This window comes from Macaca nemestrina, chromosome Y, assembly GCF_043159975.1.
Source record: "Macaca nemestrina isolate mMacNem1 chromosome Y, mMacNem.hap1, whole genome shotgun sequence".
Lineage (NCBI taxonomy): Eukaryota > Metazoa > Chordata > Mammalia > Primates > Cercopithecidae > Macaca > Macaca nemestrina.
The window spans coordinates 11,064,019-11,080,960 of NC_092146.1; the positions used below are offsets into that span (position 1 = coordinate 11,064,019).

General features: G+C 43.5%; 1 long non-coding RNA gene and 1 pseudogene across 1 annotated transcript; one reads left to right on the forward strand and one right to left on the reverse strand.

The window, feature by feature from the left end:
* Nucleotides 1-699: 699 nt before the first annotated feature.
* Nucleotides 700-3,061, reverse strand: LOC139360979 (uncharacterized). The gene is made up of 3 exons (XR_011618547.1): nucleotides 2,835-3,061; nucleotides 1,930-1,979; nucleotides 700-1,649 (listed from the first exon to the last, which is right to left on the reverse strand). It is a non-coding gene; the product is annotated as an uncharacterized lncRNA (long non-coding RNA).
* Nucleotides 3,062-3,199: 138 nt separating this feature from the next.
* Nucleotides 3,200-5,975, forward strand: LOC139360972 (testis-specific Y-encoded protein 2-like; annotated as a pseudogene).
* Nucleotides 5,976-16,942: the final 10,967 nt, after the last annotated feature.

The window sequence follows — 16,942 nt, forward strand, 5'->3', positions numbered from 1 at the left end:
CGGCACTTGGGGAGACAGAGGTGGGTGGATCACGTCGTCAAGAGATCCAGACCATCCCTGGCAACATGGTGAAACCGCATCTCTACCAAAAATACACAAATTAACTGGGCCGGGTGGCATGCGACTGTAGTCCCAGCTACTCGGGAGATTGAGGCAGGAGAATCGCTGGAACCTGGGAGGCAGAGGTTGCAGTGAGCTGAGACGACCCCACTGCCCTCCAGTCTAGCGACAGAAGAAACCCTGAAACATAACACAAGAATCATTTTATTGGTGTGAGAGAGAGATGTGGGATAAATGCAGAGTGAAGAGAGAGCAGAATTTGATCAGTTAAACAGGTAAATACAATCTAGATAAGGACAAAAATATATTAGGAGAAAAATGATAAATTACTGTTCCTATAATTCTGCTATGAGGAAAGCTGTATCGAAACATATGATTAGGGTCCACGAAATTCCATTCAAAGAAACTTAAATATTTACAAATCAAAAAATGACACTTCAGAAAAGTATGTTATCTTTAAAATTTGTATCATAACATACAATTCTTACAAATCCATTATGAAATATTAATTTTAAGAGTAGGCTATGTTCAATTTTAATAATCTTTAAGAATGGCCCATTTAACAACATGAAAATTTTCATATAGCTACAAAAAAGGTAGACATATTCTAATGCCTTGGTGTTGTCACAGGTAAGGAAATGCATATTCTCATATATGGCAGAGTAGTAGTAATCTGCCCACTCCAGATCAATAGAGAAAAAAGTTACCACGTAATTATGTGCCTTAGAATGGAGCTACTCAGGAGGCTGAGGGAGGAGAATGGCATGAACCCGGGAGGCGGACATTGCAGAGAGCCGAGATGGCGCCACTGCACTCCAGTCTGGGTTACAGAGCGGGACTCCGTCTCAAAAAAGAAAGAAGAAGAGTGGAGCAGACAATGCAACTTCAACTTTAGAAAACATATCTGATCAATTCCACATGTGGTTGTTAAAACTCAAATGTTAGATTTTTGAAGGTGGGTTGCTAGAAAATACAATTGAGATACAGAACCAGGACTCAAAGGCCTCCAAATTCCCAGCCCCAGGCTGCTTGCCTGGCCTCCTCTCTGTTCCCTCTCTAATGCCGTCCCTCCCTCCCTGGAGTAGAACTGCAATGGATTGAGCCATAGGCCCTGGCTGATGATCTGGGGGACTGCAGAAGGGGGTCCACCGTAGGTCAGGTCACAGTTCAGAGCCCATTCCCCAGAGGCCAAGGAATGACCAGGGAGGTCCTTTCCCATGATGCACCTGCCGCGGAACCCTCCTCAGCAACCTTGCCAAAACCCAGGCAGTCATTTTTAGCCCAGCAGCTGAACGAGCTCAGGTAGGCGATGTTCTGCCTGCAGCTGGAGGCTCTATCTTTATGATCCCGGAACCACCGGACTGAAGTGCAATGAGACACCCCGTTCCCTGGGGGGAGAGGAGCCAGGAAGTTTCATGCCACACAGACCCTCCCACACACCAGCTCCCCTACTATGCTGGGAGGCACTCCGTACCAAGGATGCCAAAGCAATAGTCCTTCAGGATGACTTTCACTGTGGAAGTTAAAGTTGTGACAAAAGGAAATCTTCATTCAGCCGCCAGTAACTGGGGATGACTGAGTTCCTCCACCTGCCTGGCCAACAAGGAGAAACGGGATGGACTCGAAGCGACCATTTCATCTAGCTGGACTGAGGTGGCCTGCTAGCTGGAGTGAAGCATGAGTTTCCCATTCCCAGCTCTGCCACTGAGACACCGCGGGCCCCAGGGAGGCCTCAAACGGACTCAGACACTGGACCCCTCCCGCAGACCCAGGCTCCCCAGCCTGACCTGCACATCCATCGTGCAGCAAAGCAGGACTTCACCATGGTTTCTGACCCAGGACAACAACTGAGTGTGCCAAACAATTTACCTCTGGTCAAGGAGCCTCCAGACGACTCGTTGAGCAAGTCTCGTGACACCCTGCAATTTTCAAGAGCACAGAGAATCTGGAGCATCTGGCCTGTCGCCCTCGCTTGTTGCTTCTCTGTCGCTGTCTGTCGAGGAGGCAACCTCACAACTGTGGTGGTTTTTGGGGTGGGGAGAGCCAGGCCAAGAAACCTGCACTAACTAGGGAAAGGAGACAGAGGAAGTGGTTGCGGCCGAGGGCGGGGGGCGGGGTGATGTAAGGCGGCTGCTTCCTCAGGGTTCAGGAGCCGCAGGAGGCCCTTGTGTGCTGGATGTTGGACACGCTCTGCTGACGTCCAGGTGTGTGGTGTCCTCTCGTCCTGGGCTTCCTGACGGGTGGGCCTGTCCACCTGAGGGAAGCCCTGTAGGTAGAAGGGGCTGCAGGGTCGTGCCTGGCGCTCCCTATGGGAATGGCTTGGGTGCAAAGGAGGTTATGTATGCTCAGGGCCTACACCCCTTTGGGTCCAGCGCCAGCAGCGGGGAGACAGGCGCTTCAGCGCTATGGGAGCCTCTGGGTCGGCAAGGCAGCGCACAGCGGTGTGCACGCTGGCTGTCCATGGCCAGCCCTGGAGGCTGGCCTCCGGTACGTCTAGGGCATAGGACGGGAGCCCCTTTGGAATGCTCCTTTCCTTTCCGTACAGCACCCTCCGGGAGGAAGCCTGCTACGCGGAGTCTGTATTGTCATAGACCTGCCAGAGGGCGTGCCGGCCTTCTGGCCTCTGGAGCAGACGAATTCCACCTCAGCCTAACCAAGAGACTTTCCTCCCACGCGCCCGCCCAGACCCACTTTCCCCAGGCCGCCTCGGCTGCCCTCGCCCCAGCAGCCAGAGAGACTTCTCCTCTGGATCTGCAGTATTCCATTCCATCTACCTGGCCTGCCCAGTGAAGTGAGATGTTTCATACGTGCCGTGTGGGTCAATGGCTTGCCACACTCAGGATGTCAGTGAGGGCACAGGGCTTCCATGCCCAAGATTCCAAAGGCCACGCAGCCCGCGTGTGCCTGGATGCAGCGCTACCTGGCGCAAGCCCCGAGGGCTTCTCAGAGGAGGCATAGCTCGGGAGGTTGGGACTGCAGGCCAGCCTAGGTTGCTGCTGCCCGGGGAGACGCCCACCGCCCTCGCACTGACTGGCCGCCAGGGGAGAACCGCGGTCTTGGAGGGGCTCCTGGGGCCCTTCGGTCTCCATGTCTTCCCGCGGCTCCCTGCGCCCTTTGCCTGCAGTCCCTTAGGGGGCGCCTGCTAGCCCGGCGCATGCGCCCTGAGGGCCCGCCGTCCCACCGGCTGCGGTGAAGGGCAGCGGCAGGGTTCCTGCGGTGAGGGTCCGGCAGCACAGGCGGTGGTCAGTGGGAGTCCGAAGGGGGGCACCGTCTTCAGGATGGAGTCTCTACAGGAGGGGGAGGCCGGGGCGCAGAGCCAGCAGGGAGCTTTGGGGGAGGAGGCGGTGCTGGGAGCGGATGACATAATGGCGGAGGTGGAGGTGGTGGCCCACCAGGAAGCCGACGAGAAGCGGCAGGAGCAGGTCCAGCGGGCACAGCCTGGCCCTGGGCCCATGAGCCCAGAGTCTGCACTGGAGGAGCTGCTGGCCGTTCAGGTGGAGCTGGAGCCGGTTAATGCCCGAGCCAGGAAGGCCTTTTCTCAGCAGAGGGAAAAGATGGAGCGGAGGCGCAAGCCCCACCTGGACCGCAGAGGCGCCATCATCCAGAGCATGCCTGGCTTCTGGGCCAATGTTGTATCCTTTGCAGTGTTTCTTCTGCTTTTCCAGTTGAGCGGTGCTCTTGGGAAGTGTAAGGAACTTACGGGCGGCTCGGCGTCGATGTGACCATTTGGGGAACACGGGTGAGTTTCCACAGACAAATGTGGCTGAAGAAAGCCAGAGCAGACACGGGTACTATTTTCCTGCGTGCGTGAGAGAAACGCTTCATGGTGCCAAGCAGCAGACGTTTGGGGCATCTTTCTGAAGAGCAGAAGCGAGTTCTCAGCAGAACACGTGTTGCTGTGAATCAAGCTATCGTTTTAAGGGACTGTGACTGCTCCGCCTTGCCAGTCCGATCTGGGACTGGGCTTCTTCGGGTATGAGCAGATTCTGCCAGGCCTCAGACACCGGCAGTTCTCTGCATGTCGCCCCTCCCCGTGTCAGTGCGGTCAGCCTCACAATGATACATCCTCGGTGAAACCCGAGAGGTCTGAATTCAGGGGGAGGGAGAGGAGAAAGGGAGGTCATTCATGGATGCAGATCTGAAAAAATCCCCTAGCCGCCCCTCTGGGTGCTCTTAGGCCTTCCCCGTTGCTTCTAGCTTTTCTTTCCGTTGCATCTCGAGGCTCTTTGACCTCAATCAGATTGCAAACCACCCTCAGATGTCGGCCCTGATCACTGACCAAGATGAAGACATGCTGAGCTACATGATCAACTTGGAGGTGAGGCCGGGAAGACTAAGGCTGGAGGGTTGAGTGGGGGAGGCTGAGGGAGATAATTTATTCCTGCAAGCAACAGTGGGCACCTCAGCCAAAAAGGTGTTTAAGCTTTCTCCACCTTGTCCGGACAGGTGAAAGAAGCGAAGCATCCCGTTCATCTCTGCCAGATCATGTTGTTCTTTCGGAGTAACCCCTACTTCCAGAATAAAGTGATTACCAAGGAATATCTCGTGAACGTCACAGGTGACAGGTGGCTCCCAGGATGGGTAGTGGAAGGAGGAAGGTGGGTGGATCAGTGCCAACGTGTTCCAGCCCCCTTACCAAAACATCCTCTGTCTGTAGAATACAGGGCTTCTCATTCCACTCCAATTCAGTGGTGTCAGGATTATGAAGTTGAGGCCTATCGCCGCAGACACAACAACAGCGGTCTTAACTTCTTCAACTGGTTTTCTGACCACAACTTCGCAGGATCCAATAGGATTGCTGAGGTGGGTCCTTGCTGGGAAACATGAGGAATGACCCCGGTGTGTTCCCAGCTGCTTGGGTCACCAGTCTGAGCTCTCATGAGGCCTTTTCCGGTTGATTCCCCTGACAGATCCTATGTAAGGACCTGTGGCGCGATCCCCTGCAATACTACAGGAGGATGAAGCCACCTGAAGAGGAAACAGAGATTTCAGGTGAGCCGTACAGTGGGAACTGGAGCTGTCTGATACCCAGGATAAGGGTGTTGACACACCTCTCTATTCAGGGAGCCTGGAGGCTCATTTCAGAAATGTAGAACCTGGGGGTCCGTCTTATCCATGCCGAAATTCCTTGAGAGGAAGACACAGCATGACAGAATCCAGGACATTCATGGCATTGGGCTGAAAAAGGCACATGAGACACTGCACTGCAAAGCAGGTTATAACTGTGGAGTCTTAAGCCCGGGGAAGCATAGTGCGTGTCCACACTCACTGAGAAGTAAAGCCGAGTTCTTACCTTCAATCTGTGGCACTTGGTTCCGTGGCCGACAACCCGACGGGGAGTCATCTTACCAACCCCTAAAGCTTGGGCTCCCGGAATGTGCCTGGTTGTCCTCCTTGCCACAGACCACAAAGGACTGTTTAGATCGATGGATTTCCTTAAGCTATTACCCCATCGGATTTCCGTGTGCTTTTAGTGTACAACGCGTCTTGTTAGCTGACTCCTGTCACAGAGAATACTGGAAATGGGGCAGGTATTGCAGAGAATAGTTTGTAACACATGCACGGTAGGAGGAAGTTGAAGAGATCACAAAAGGGGAAGGGGTAGTCTTTTCTCAGCAGGCCGTAAAATTAAAACATTTTAAATGGTGGCTCAGAGGAGATGCATTTTGACATGTGTTTGTGTTTCTCTAGGGAACGCGCAGATGTTGGGTTGAATATGATGGAGCATCGGACACAGGTGCTGTGTTCACCTAACACGGCAGAACTCCTGAAAACTTACTACAGTATGCAGGATGTCAGTACTGAGCATGGTCTTGTGCACAGGAACTGAAGGACAAGCAGATCCAGTCACAGCAAATGAAGACAGGAAGCGGGGTGGGGGAATTGAATTGTATGGAATAAAAAATAAACAGTATTAAGGATGTGTGGCTCTGTGTGTGTGTGTGTGTGTGTGTGTGTGTGTCTGTGTGTTTGTGTGTCTGTGTGTGTGTGTGTCGGTTGATCCCCTGGATTCCGCTGTCATAATGAATTGATCAATCTATATGTTTGATTCTCTTCATGAAAATGACCAGTCTGTGTGGGAGCTGGGCCTCTGAATTTGTAGAGTGAATTGGTGTGAAATGTTTTGGGATTCTTTCTATAGGACAGAGTTGGGGAGGTACAAGAAACAGAAGACAGTTAAGTTGACAGCTTACTTCATCCTATGGAAGCAGAGATAGTTCAATGACATTGGGTGATGGACACTGAGCTATCCAGGGCCCAGTTTGCTGGGGTAAGGTACCTGCAAAATCCTTCATTTTGGGTATCATCAGACACATTAAGATAGCACAGGATAATGGAAATGTTAACGTTATCTTTCGTGTCGAATTCACAGCTTATTTTTCTTTAAAGGCGAATGCGTAATCTTTTTCTGGGACAATCAGCCTCTCAGGACTTCTCACACACCAACGTGAGAAGAAATGAGCACATAAGGTATATGGAAGCCTTATGGGAAAGGTTTCAGAGGCATATGAGAAGACATTCAGGATACGCCCTTTTTTTTTTTTTTTTTTCTGGCGTAGGTGACTAAGGCAAAACACAAACATGCAGAAGTGAGGGGAAAGGTGGTGGATTTGTGGAATATAAGATTGCCTGAGGATCCATGCCTGGACTGTCTGTCACTTGATGACCCAGAATATGGACGATGTTGTTGATGTTTACATCTTTAGCTGGGTTAAGCTTTTCTCCAAGATGCTTCTTTAGGTGAGGAGGCGAAAATGTACGTAGCTAACACCAATGCGAGTGCATTTTGTGCATTTTTTTCTTTACGATTTTCCTTAAAGTTTTATTAAAGCAATGACCTGGTCTATTAAATATAATACTATAATGTACAAATCAAACCTGGACACTTACCATAACTCTGATATGTAAGAAATTCCTCTTGGATGGTCAGAATGATCTCTACCACGTCCCCCAACGTTGCCGTCACGGTCACTACATTTACGACAGGTTTGCTACGGTCAGCAGGAACATCTTCAGAAAACTATTTGACAGAACCGGAAACTATTATAGTACCTATATCCTCCAGAGGAATGTTCATCCCGACTAGAATAACCATAATCATGGTATCCATAACCTCTAGGTGGTGGACCATCATCCCTGGTGTCTCAGGAACTCGTATGAATTCTGCTTCCGTAAGTTAAAGCAACAAATTCTAAATTATCAACTTCTCGTATCCCAAACATAACTAACTTACAACTTAAACACAATAAAGGACCAAACACACGAATAGTTGTTTCTCCAAATACTATATGCAAATGCTCAAAAGGCACATGGAAGAAATCATCATAATTAGTTATTCAGAAAATGCATTTCAAAACCAAAATGAGATAGCATACTTCACACACACTGGAATGGGAATACATTTTAAAAAGCAGGAAATATCAAGTGTTTGAGAGGACGTAGATAATTTGGAACCCTGACACAATGCTAGCTGGAATGGAAAATGATGCAGCTACTATGAAGAAATGTGGTGGTTCCCCAAGAAAATAAACACAATTATCACAGGACCAAGCAATTCCATTCGCACATACTGAGAAATGAATAAGGGTGCCCAGACAAATAGGTATGTAGAAATACAGTGGTGGAAACAACCCAAATAAAATAATGGGTCAGCAGCTTGTGTAAGGAAAGAAGTGCTACAATGTAAACGATCCCTCAGGGCATCGTGCAAAGGAAAGGAGACAGTTATAAAAAGTCCTGTATTGTTTGAGCCCACCAACATGAAATACCCGGAACAGGTACCTTCAGAGGCAGAAAACAGATTGCTGTTTGTTAGGGGCTGAGGGAAGGGAGAAAACGAAAGGAACTGCTTAACTGGTAGTAGTTAAGGGTTGTAGTTTGGAGTGATGAAAATGTTCTGGAACTAGATGGAGGTGGCTGTTGCACAACACGGCTTGTATTAAACGCCACTTAACTATTTACCTTAAAATGTTTAATTTTGTTTTGTGAATTTCATCACCACAACAAAAGTCAACAATTTTTCCATTTTTCCTTTGCCTATCCTTTGTTGCGTGTAACCCTCATCTCTTGGTGACACATGGTCGTTCTCTGGGAAGAGCCTGGCTCTCTGCGTGAAGGACCTCCGTAATTCTCTCATCCACATGACGTGGGACATTTAATGTTAAAATGATTTCATATTATGTAAAGAACACAGATTCTGAAACACAATATTTTTCTTGTCTAAAACCACTTTTTACAATTATTTCTTGTATGACTCTGTCCTTCTTTCCCTAAATTCCTAGACTTCCGTGACAACTAAAACATTTCTCCCGGCTTTGGATAATCCCATGGCTCCACAAGGCCTGTTCTACCAACGAGCTGAAGGCAGACATTAATTCTTAAGTCAAAGTTCATTTTTAATTGTTAGTAACCAGTTAGTTATTATTTTTCTCAGATTACTATACATAAGATTTTTTCCATACCTACAAGACCAAGCAACTTTCAGTTTCCACTAAAACTTAAAATATAAAAGTATAACCGTGAACAAAAAATGGACTTTCTGCTATGTACCAGGAAGTGTGCTAGACGTAAGAGAAATAAAAGCAACAAGGAAAACTTAAATATGTACTTAAGTCAATTTAACGATCAACACATTAATACATGGTACAGTGAGGACAAAACACCCACAATTTACAGTGAAGGAAAACATGTAAAATGTAAGCTGTTTTTGAAGCATAAATGGCTATTTGTGAGACACACGCTGGGAAGATCAACTCTCAAGAAGTCCAGCAAAGCACGTTGGTGATAGCATAAAGAGTAACGGGAACTAACAGGAGATTGGGGTGATGCTGTAAAACAGAACAACTTGAAAGTGTCCAGAATGCAATGATTTTGATGGTAATGTAACGGGATTCCGTACGTAATAGAAGGACACAACTCTTTAAAGCTGCGATAAACACACAATCCCCAGAATTTAAGATTCAATAAGACAGAGACCATTGGTTGGATCAAAATAAGTCCTCAAACACACTGGGAAAAAGGAGTCATTAGGTATTCATGTTACAACAAATCACTGCGTTAACAGGATAACAATATTTGTAGGAGAGAAAGAGCAAGGATGGGGCAAAAATGCCAGTTAGTCATTCTGTTACCCAATTTCAATCTTCTCATGTTCGTTTCTACTTTCAAGTACTTAACACTTCCTTAAATGTAAAAATCTGGTTGAAATATACTTTCTCAAGAATGTATTTTCAGAAAATGTGAAAGAATCTTTTCTTCTTGTGAGTCTGTCTTGGTGTCTCTCTGTAGACATTTTCCACCTTGTAAGTTTGTCTAGCTGTCTATCCATAGCTTGTCTATGCTATAGATGTATTTCCATGAATTGGAACTAAATCCATTAATAGCTTTTAGGAAATACTGACTGATTTCTCTCCTTTCTGTGAGAGTTCCTTCTAAGTTTTAATGCTGCTTGAAAGCTTTGAAGATCTATTTACACTTGTAGTGGAATACTAACATACAAACAGGACTGCCATACGTTCATTTACGTAACGTTTATTCCAATATCCTTCCAACTACACTTGCACTTCCTCAGGCAAAAAGAAGAGGATATCTAAAGCATTTCAGATCACATGACATTACGCCACCTTCAAAAGTTTAGTAATACCAAAAAGATCCTGAAATGCTGTTAAGTGAAAAGCAGTTTGGAGATTAAGAATAAGGGACGGTTACATCTCCATTCATATCCTCGACAGCATTTTTAGCATCTGCAGCGTTCTCAAAATACATGCAAAGCATTTGAGCTTGCTGATTTCCCCTTCATTTCACAGAAGAACTAAATTATGTGAAAATATCTTACATTTATATAATGGACTCAACGGAGTACTAAGAAACCAAAAACGAAATTGCATTTCACATCATTACTGTGATTCTTACTACTATGTCATCTCAATCGTCAGCCTATTTTATTCCAATTTGCTCTCCACCTCCAAAACACACTTACTTTTGCTCATTTTCCTTTCTCAGCAACAGGTGACCTTTACCACAGACCCTTCACCTGCTGCCATGAGAATTTTCCCAATATGAAATATAAACTTGAAAATTACAGTTTAATAACAAATAACTATTTCAACTTATGTCTTCAGTAAACATATTAACTATACATTTACTTTGGAAAAGTAGAGATAAATAGCACCGACATATTAATGTGTATGTATATGCATATATACACACGTATACATACATACACACATATATACACACACACATACATACAACACACATAAACACACACACACACACACACACACACACACATAAACAAACATATGTATAACAGTTGCCTGCCAATATGGGAACATATTTCCCAAATATTGCCTTAAGCGTCTTTTCATTGGTTTCTAAATGGAGGCCACCAATGTTAAGCTTGGCAGGCCGATCTGCTTCCGTCAGTTTGCTGTAAATGGTAAAAAAAAAAAAAAAAAAAAAAAAAAAAAAAAAAAAAAAAAAGTCTATATTTAGGTAATCATAAATAAGCCAAAAAGATAAAATTTTGTTACACACTCTGTTGAAAACTCAAGTGAGATTCCCTTACAGAGGCTGACAGCTTTCTAGTAATTCTTCTTTTTTTTTTTTCATGAAATGACCGTGACTTTTACAATGCAAAACTGGAGATGTTTACTGAGCACATGCATTAAGGGATCAAACACGAATTCCATTATTCAAATTCTGTGAAAAGTTTTCCAGGATTAAAAATAACACCTCAGAATAAATTAACCCACCACACACTCTGTAGGATAATGTAGCCCAGCTCTGTCTTACAATTTATAGCCCTTTTCATCTTTGTATTCACATCATTCATTTATTTGTTTCAGTGTCCCAAGTTATATGAAAGAATGTGTCATCTAAAAAAATAACATTCTTTGTTCAAAGTGACCTGCCACATCACTTGTTATGAATTGTTTCTTGCTTGTTCTGCTAACACTTACATAAAACGTCCAAGCTACTTGGGAGGCTCAGGCAAGAAAATCACTTGTATCTGGCGGGGGGTAGAGATTGTACTGACTGAGATTGCACTACTGTACTCCAGCCAGGATGATAAAAACTCCATCACCATCATCGTCATCCTCGTCGTCATCCAATAAAATATAAAATAAAATAAATCCTTATGGAGCAAATTAACCCGTCACATTTCTACCCTACAGTGCATTGTACTGGTGTTCTCTATTATGCCCTGAACACATAAATCATTCTCTTGTAAAGTCACATTCGCACTTACGTTTACCGAGGCATTGTTCACAATAGCAAAGACATGGAACCAACTCACATGCCTACCAGTGATACCCTGGAAAAAGACAATGAGGCACATACACACCATGGAATAGTAAGCATAACCATACAAACGATGCGTTTCTGTCCTTTGCAGGGACATGGGTGATGCTGGAAAGCATCATTCTCAGCAAAATAACACCAGAACAAAAAGGAAAACACTGCATGTTCTCGCTCTTAAGTTGGGTGTGAACAATGAAAACACATGGATACAGGAAGGGGAACATCACACACTGGGGCCTGTCGGTTGGTGGAGGGCTAGTGGAGGGATAGCATTAGGAGAAATACCTAATGTATGTGACGGTTGATGGGTGCAGCAAACCACCATAGCACGTGTATACCTAGGTAACAGAACTGCACATTCTGCACGTGTACCCCAGAGCTTAAAGTATTTTAAAAAAAGAAATACATATAGACAGACATATACTCTACGTGTATTAAAATATAAACAATGCATAAATTTCATCTCTATGCAAATACATATATAAATACAGATACATGTATTGTATATGTTTACGAATACTTATATTTTTAAATCCATCATATAGATTACATGGTTTATACATACATTAAATTATAAGATATGAACTTCAAAGTGTAAGTTATACTTTTCTATGACATGTAAATTCCATATTACTTGATGGACAGTAAAACATTTTACATGGCATATATTTCATGAGTTCCATGTAACACTGAGGCATAAATAATGGGAACTCTGGTGAAAAGAGTGAAATCAAATAGTAGAGGGAATTTAGAGGAAAGCTCTAAACAAAAACCGCCTACATACTCAGGATCATTACCTGAATATTCCTTATGCCCTCAACCAAGTAACTTTAGGCAAGCACAACTTATACAGTCACATGAAAGGAGTGAGTGTATCGTCTCCTCTGCCATTCCGTTTGTTGAAGCGTCATCATTTGTTTGGTCTCTCTGCTTGATTCTGATACTCACTTGCAGCTTACAGTTTGTTCTCCCAGTAGCCAGAATTACACTCAGAGTAAAACCAAAAGGATAGGTCTTTGATCTCACTCAAGCATTTTCCTTCATTCTTGTCTTGCCACATGATGGGAGTATGACTCCTTGCTTCATTCTAGTCTCAGAATTATTTCAGTGGTTATTATCTCTGCCTAGAATTATCTTCCCCCATCTATGTTCCTAGATTACTTCCCTAATAATAATTACTGCCGCCCTGAGACTTTGGTAGCCTAGTGACTCTAACTAGTGATACTACCGTCTTGGCAGGCTATGATAAAACACCAGAGGAAAAGAAAAACAAAAATTTTGGCTTCAGCCTTCTCAAATATCTCTGAATATACTTTCAGCCTTCTCAAATATCTCTGAATATACCTCCAATAAATACAGTTTTTCTACATAACAACCGCTTTCTACTTAATTCCTGAAGTAATTCTTGGTGTTGGATTCATTTCATTCTTCACATTGATTCAAAGCGTATATGTAACGTGAAGGCGAATTCAGAATTTCATGTGTCAGCAAATAAAATGTTCAAAATGATGCAAAATACAAATGTGAAATTGTATTTGTGAACTTCACTATTCTTTCAAATTATATTTAAATACCTACCCACTCAGACAATTTTTTTTAACTATCTGCATGTTCTCCTCAGGTGGGAAAAAAGGTATCAGAGTTCTTGAATAATTTATGAAAGACAAAATGACAATACTATACAAGGTTTAACCTATTCACAATACTGTATTCAGCAAATGGGAAGTAAACAAAATATATGATTTTAGTAATTCTAAAATATGTGTACAGGAAGAACATAGAAGAGGCCTTAACATACATAAACGAACAATTGAGGCTAGGCACGATGGCTCGCCCCTGGAAGCCCAGCATTTTGGGAGGCCAATGCGTTTGGATCGCTTGAGGTCAGGAGTGCAAGGCCAGCCTGAAGAGCAGGGTGAAACCCAGTCTTGACTAAAAATACAAAAATTAGCTGGACATTGTGGCGTGTGCCTACAATACCAGCTCCTCGGAAGGCTGAGGCAAGGGAATCGCTTAAAGCTGGGAGGCAGCGGTTGCAGCGGGCCAAGATCGTGCCACTTCACTCCGGCCTGGGTGAGAGAAGGAGACTCCATCTCAAAAGAAACACACACACACACACACACACACACACACACACACACATCCCAAAAACTAATGAAGCAAATAAAGTGTGTTTTAGAAAAAATGCTCACAGGAAACTCACATATCCAACAGAAAAAAAAAAAAAAAAAAATCCTTTAAAACAAAAGTTCCAGGAGGGGCACATAAGAAAAAAAATTTAACACTTTGCATATACAGTGCAAATAGCAACCTGAAAAGAACCACGGGGGAAGAAACTCAAAATTTACAACTAAGTGCTCTAAAAGAAGTTGAAAGTCCCTCTCCACGTCCATGTATTGCAAACTTGATCCTAAAAACTGACAGGAGCAGAACAATAAAAATATATCTGAAAAGTGGTAAAACACTTCGGGTCTCATATAAGAATTGTAATGGAAAATGCATCAGTCTGCAGTTTTTCCATACATTTATGAACAAATTACATGTTTTCATACGTAAATTTGCTTTTCAGTATTCCAGGAAATTAAGTTTTATATTAATAGTAAGCAATGTTAACTAAGCAGGTGTTTACGAAGGTAACTGACACTGGGTGTCCACAACATCATTCAGGTGGGCCTTAATTCCCAGCCAGTTTCCCTCCCTGGTCACATATTGAGGTTTCCCAGCCATTCTGCAATCTCTAATTGCAAAATGAAAGGAGGCAGTTACAAAACGTCCTGCAGTGCTTCAGCCCATTAACATGAAATACCCAGGACGGGTAAGGTGGGAGGCAGAAACCAGATTGCTGTTTGCTAGGTGCTGAGAGAAGGGAGAAAATGAAAGGAACTGCTTAACTGGTAGTGCAGTTGTAGTGTGGAGTGATGAAAATGTTCTGGAAGTAGATGGAGAGAGTTGTTGCACAGCACAGATTGTGTTACGTGCCAGGTAACGATTTCCATTAAAATGTTTAATTTTGTTACGTGAAATTCATCACCACAACAAAAGTCAACTATTTTTCCATTTTTCCTCTACCTATCCTTCGTGGCGTAACCCTCATCTCTTGGTGACACACGGTCATTTCTCTGGGAAGAGCCTGGCTCTCTGCGTGAAGGACCTCCTTCCTTTTAATTTTCTCATCCAGGTGACATGGGACATGTAACGTTAAAATGATTTAATATTGTGTAAAGATCTCAAAATCTGAAACACAATTTTTTCTTGTCTAAAACAACTTTTCCAAAATTATTTCTGGTATGATTCTGTCCTTCTTTCCCTTAATTGCTAGACATTCATGACAACTTAAATATTTCTTCCGGCTTTGGATAATCCCATGGCTCCACAAGGCCAGTTCTACTAATGAAGCTGAAGGCAGACATTAATTCGTAAGAAAAAGTTCATTTTTAATTGTTATTTATTAGTTACTTAAGGTTTTTCTTTTCATATGAATTACTGATGACTACTAATGATGTAGGGAAAACAGGTAAAACCATGAAAGTCTTCGCTGAATATAAAGTTTACATACGTCGTCCTTTCTCAGCTGAAGAAGGTAAATTTTCCCATGTTCTTCAATCCGTCTCACACACACAAAGATTGCTGCCTTTGAATGACTGCACGCTAAAATTTTACATGAAAGCGCTCCCTCATCTCTAAGCGATTGGCTCTAGCTTAAATGTTGGCAAATTAACATGTACTAGTGCAGCTCTTCTCATGGTGACCAATATTTATTTTTACTGCAATTAGCAATACACTTAAAGGGGTCATTACAATGATGTACCTGTTTCAAAAATAGAAAACCTCCTCCTTTAACATACTCTTCACACGCTAATTCCTAGAGGTCAGTCTTTCACCTATGATGTGATCGCTGGCTAGTCTTCTGATGGAAATGTGCTAGCTTGTGTATTCTGAAATCAATAAATATTTAACTTCATCGATACTCTACACGTGAAGTGTAAAATCGAAAATGTCAGGCTTCAGTTTCCTCCATATGATGATGGAGTCCTTGGTGAGAATTTTAATTTGTTCTGTTTAAATTTCTTTGCTTAGAACTGTTACTTTATTGTCTTACATTCTTCTGTTGAGGCGGCAATCTTACCCTTGGCATTCTCAGCAATGTGACTTCTTTTTCAATTCTGCGTTTCACCTCGTGCTGCTTAGAACTAAATTCCCTCCTCAAATAATTTCAAATTCTACACTAAGGATGTAGTGTTAAGATTTCAACATCCCTGTACAATCTGAATGATCGCACACATCCCATATATTTACACCCCCCACATATTTCTATACACCATATCTTACTTTACACCCCCCATATGTTTCACAACTCTGCACTTTTGTGGGATGCACTTAACTTAAAAATGCTGGCCTCCTTCAAGTCTACCTTTCAAGCATTAATTTTATTAATCAATATTATTTAATATCAGGGATTGCTTATTCGCAAAATGCTCTTTTACTTCTTAGTATCCTCGCATAACCAATGAGAATGCCTTGCACGCAAGTATTACTGAGGTCTCAGAAACTGGATGGCCAGGCACAGAGGCTCACACTGTGAGTCAGTGTGGAAGACTGAGGCAGCTGGACTGCGTGAGCCCAGGGCTTTAATGGCGGCTATGGCAATGTAATGAGATCCTGTCTCTACAAAAATAAGAAACAAGAAAAACAGATTTAGCTATGTGTGGTGGTGCATGCCTGCAGTCACAGCAACGCAGCAAGAGCTTGAACCCAGGAATTTGAGAGCGTAGGGAGCTATCATTGCACCAGCGCACTCTGGGCTGGTGAGAGCAAGACTCCAACCCACAAAGAAACGGAACCAACAATTTTTAGATTGGTATGCCGGGGGAACACTACCAAGGGACCAAGGAGATGGAAGAATTCCTTAAATTAAGAAGCCTTCTATCAAACAATACCGCTAGGAATTTTAGGAGAAATTAAGAGGAATTCTCCAGCAAACACGAGATTAAAACTAATGTTTTCTCACAATGTGAACCCCGGCACTTGGGGAGACAGAGGTGGGTGGATCACGTCGTCAAGAGATCCAGACCATCCCTGGCAACATGGTGAAACCGCATCTCTACCAAAAATACACAAATTAACTGGGCCGGGTGGCATGCGACTGTAGTCCCAGCTACTCGGGAGATTGAGGCAGGAGAATCGCTGGAACCTGGGAGGCAGAGGTTGCAGTGAGCTGAGACGACCCCACTGCCCTCCAGTCTAGCGACAGAAGAAACCCTGAAACATAACACAAGAATCATTTTATTGGTGTGAGAGAGAGATGTGGGATAAATGCAGAGTGAAGAGAGAGCAGAATTTGATCAGTTAAACAGGTAAATACAATCTAGATAAGGACAAAAATATATTAGGAGAAAAATGATAAATTACTGTTCCTATAATTCTGCTATGAGGAAAGCTGTATCGAAACATATGATTAGGGTCCACGAAATTCCATTCAAAGAAACTTAAATATTTACAAATCAAAAAATGACACTTCAGAAAAGTATGTTATCTTTAAAATTTGTATCATAACATACAATTCTTACAAATCCAT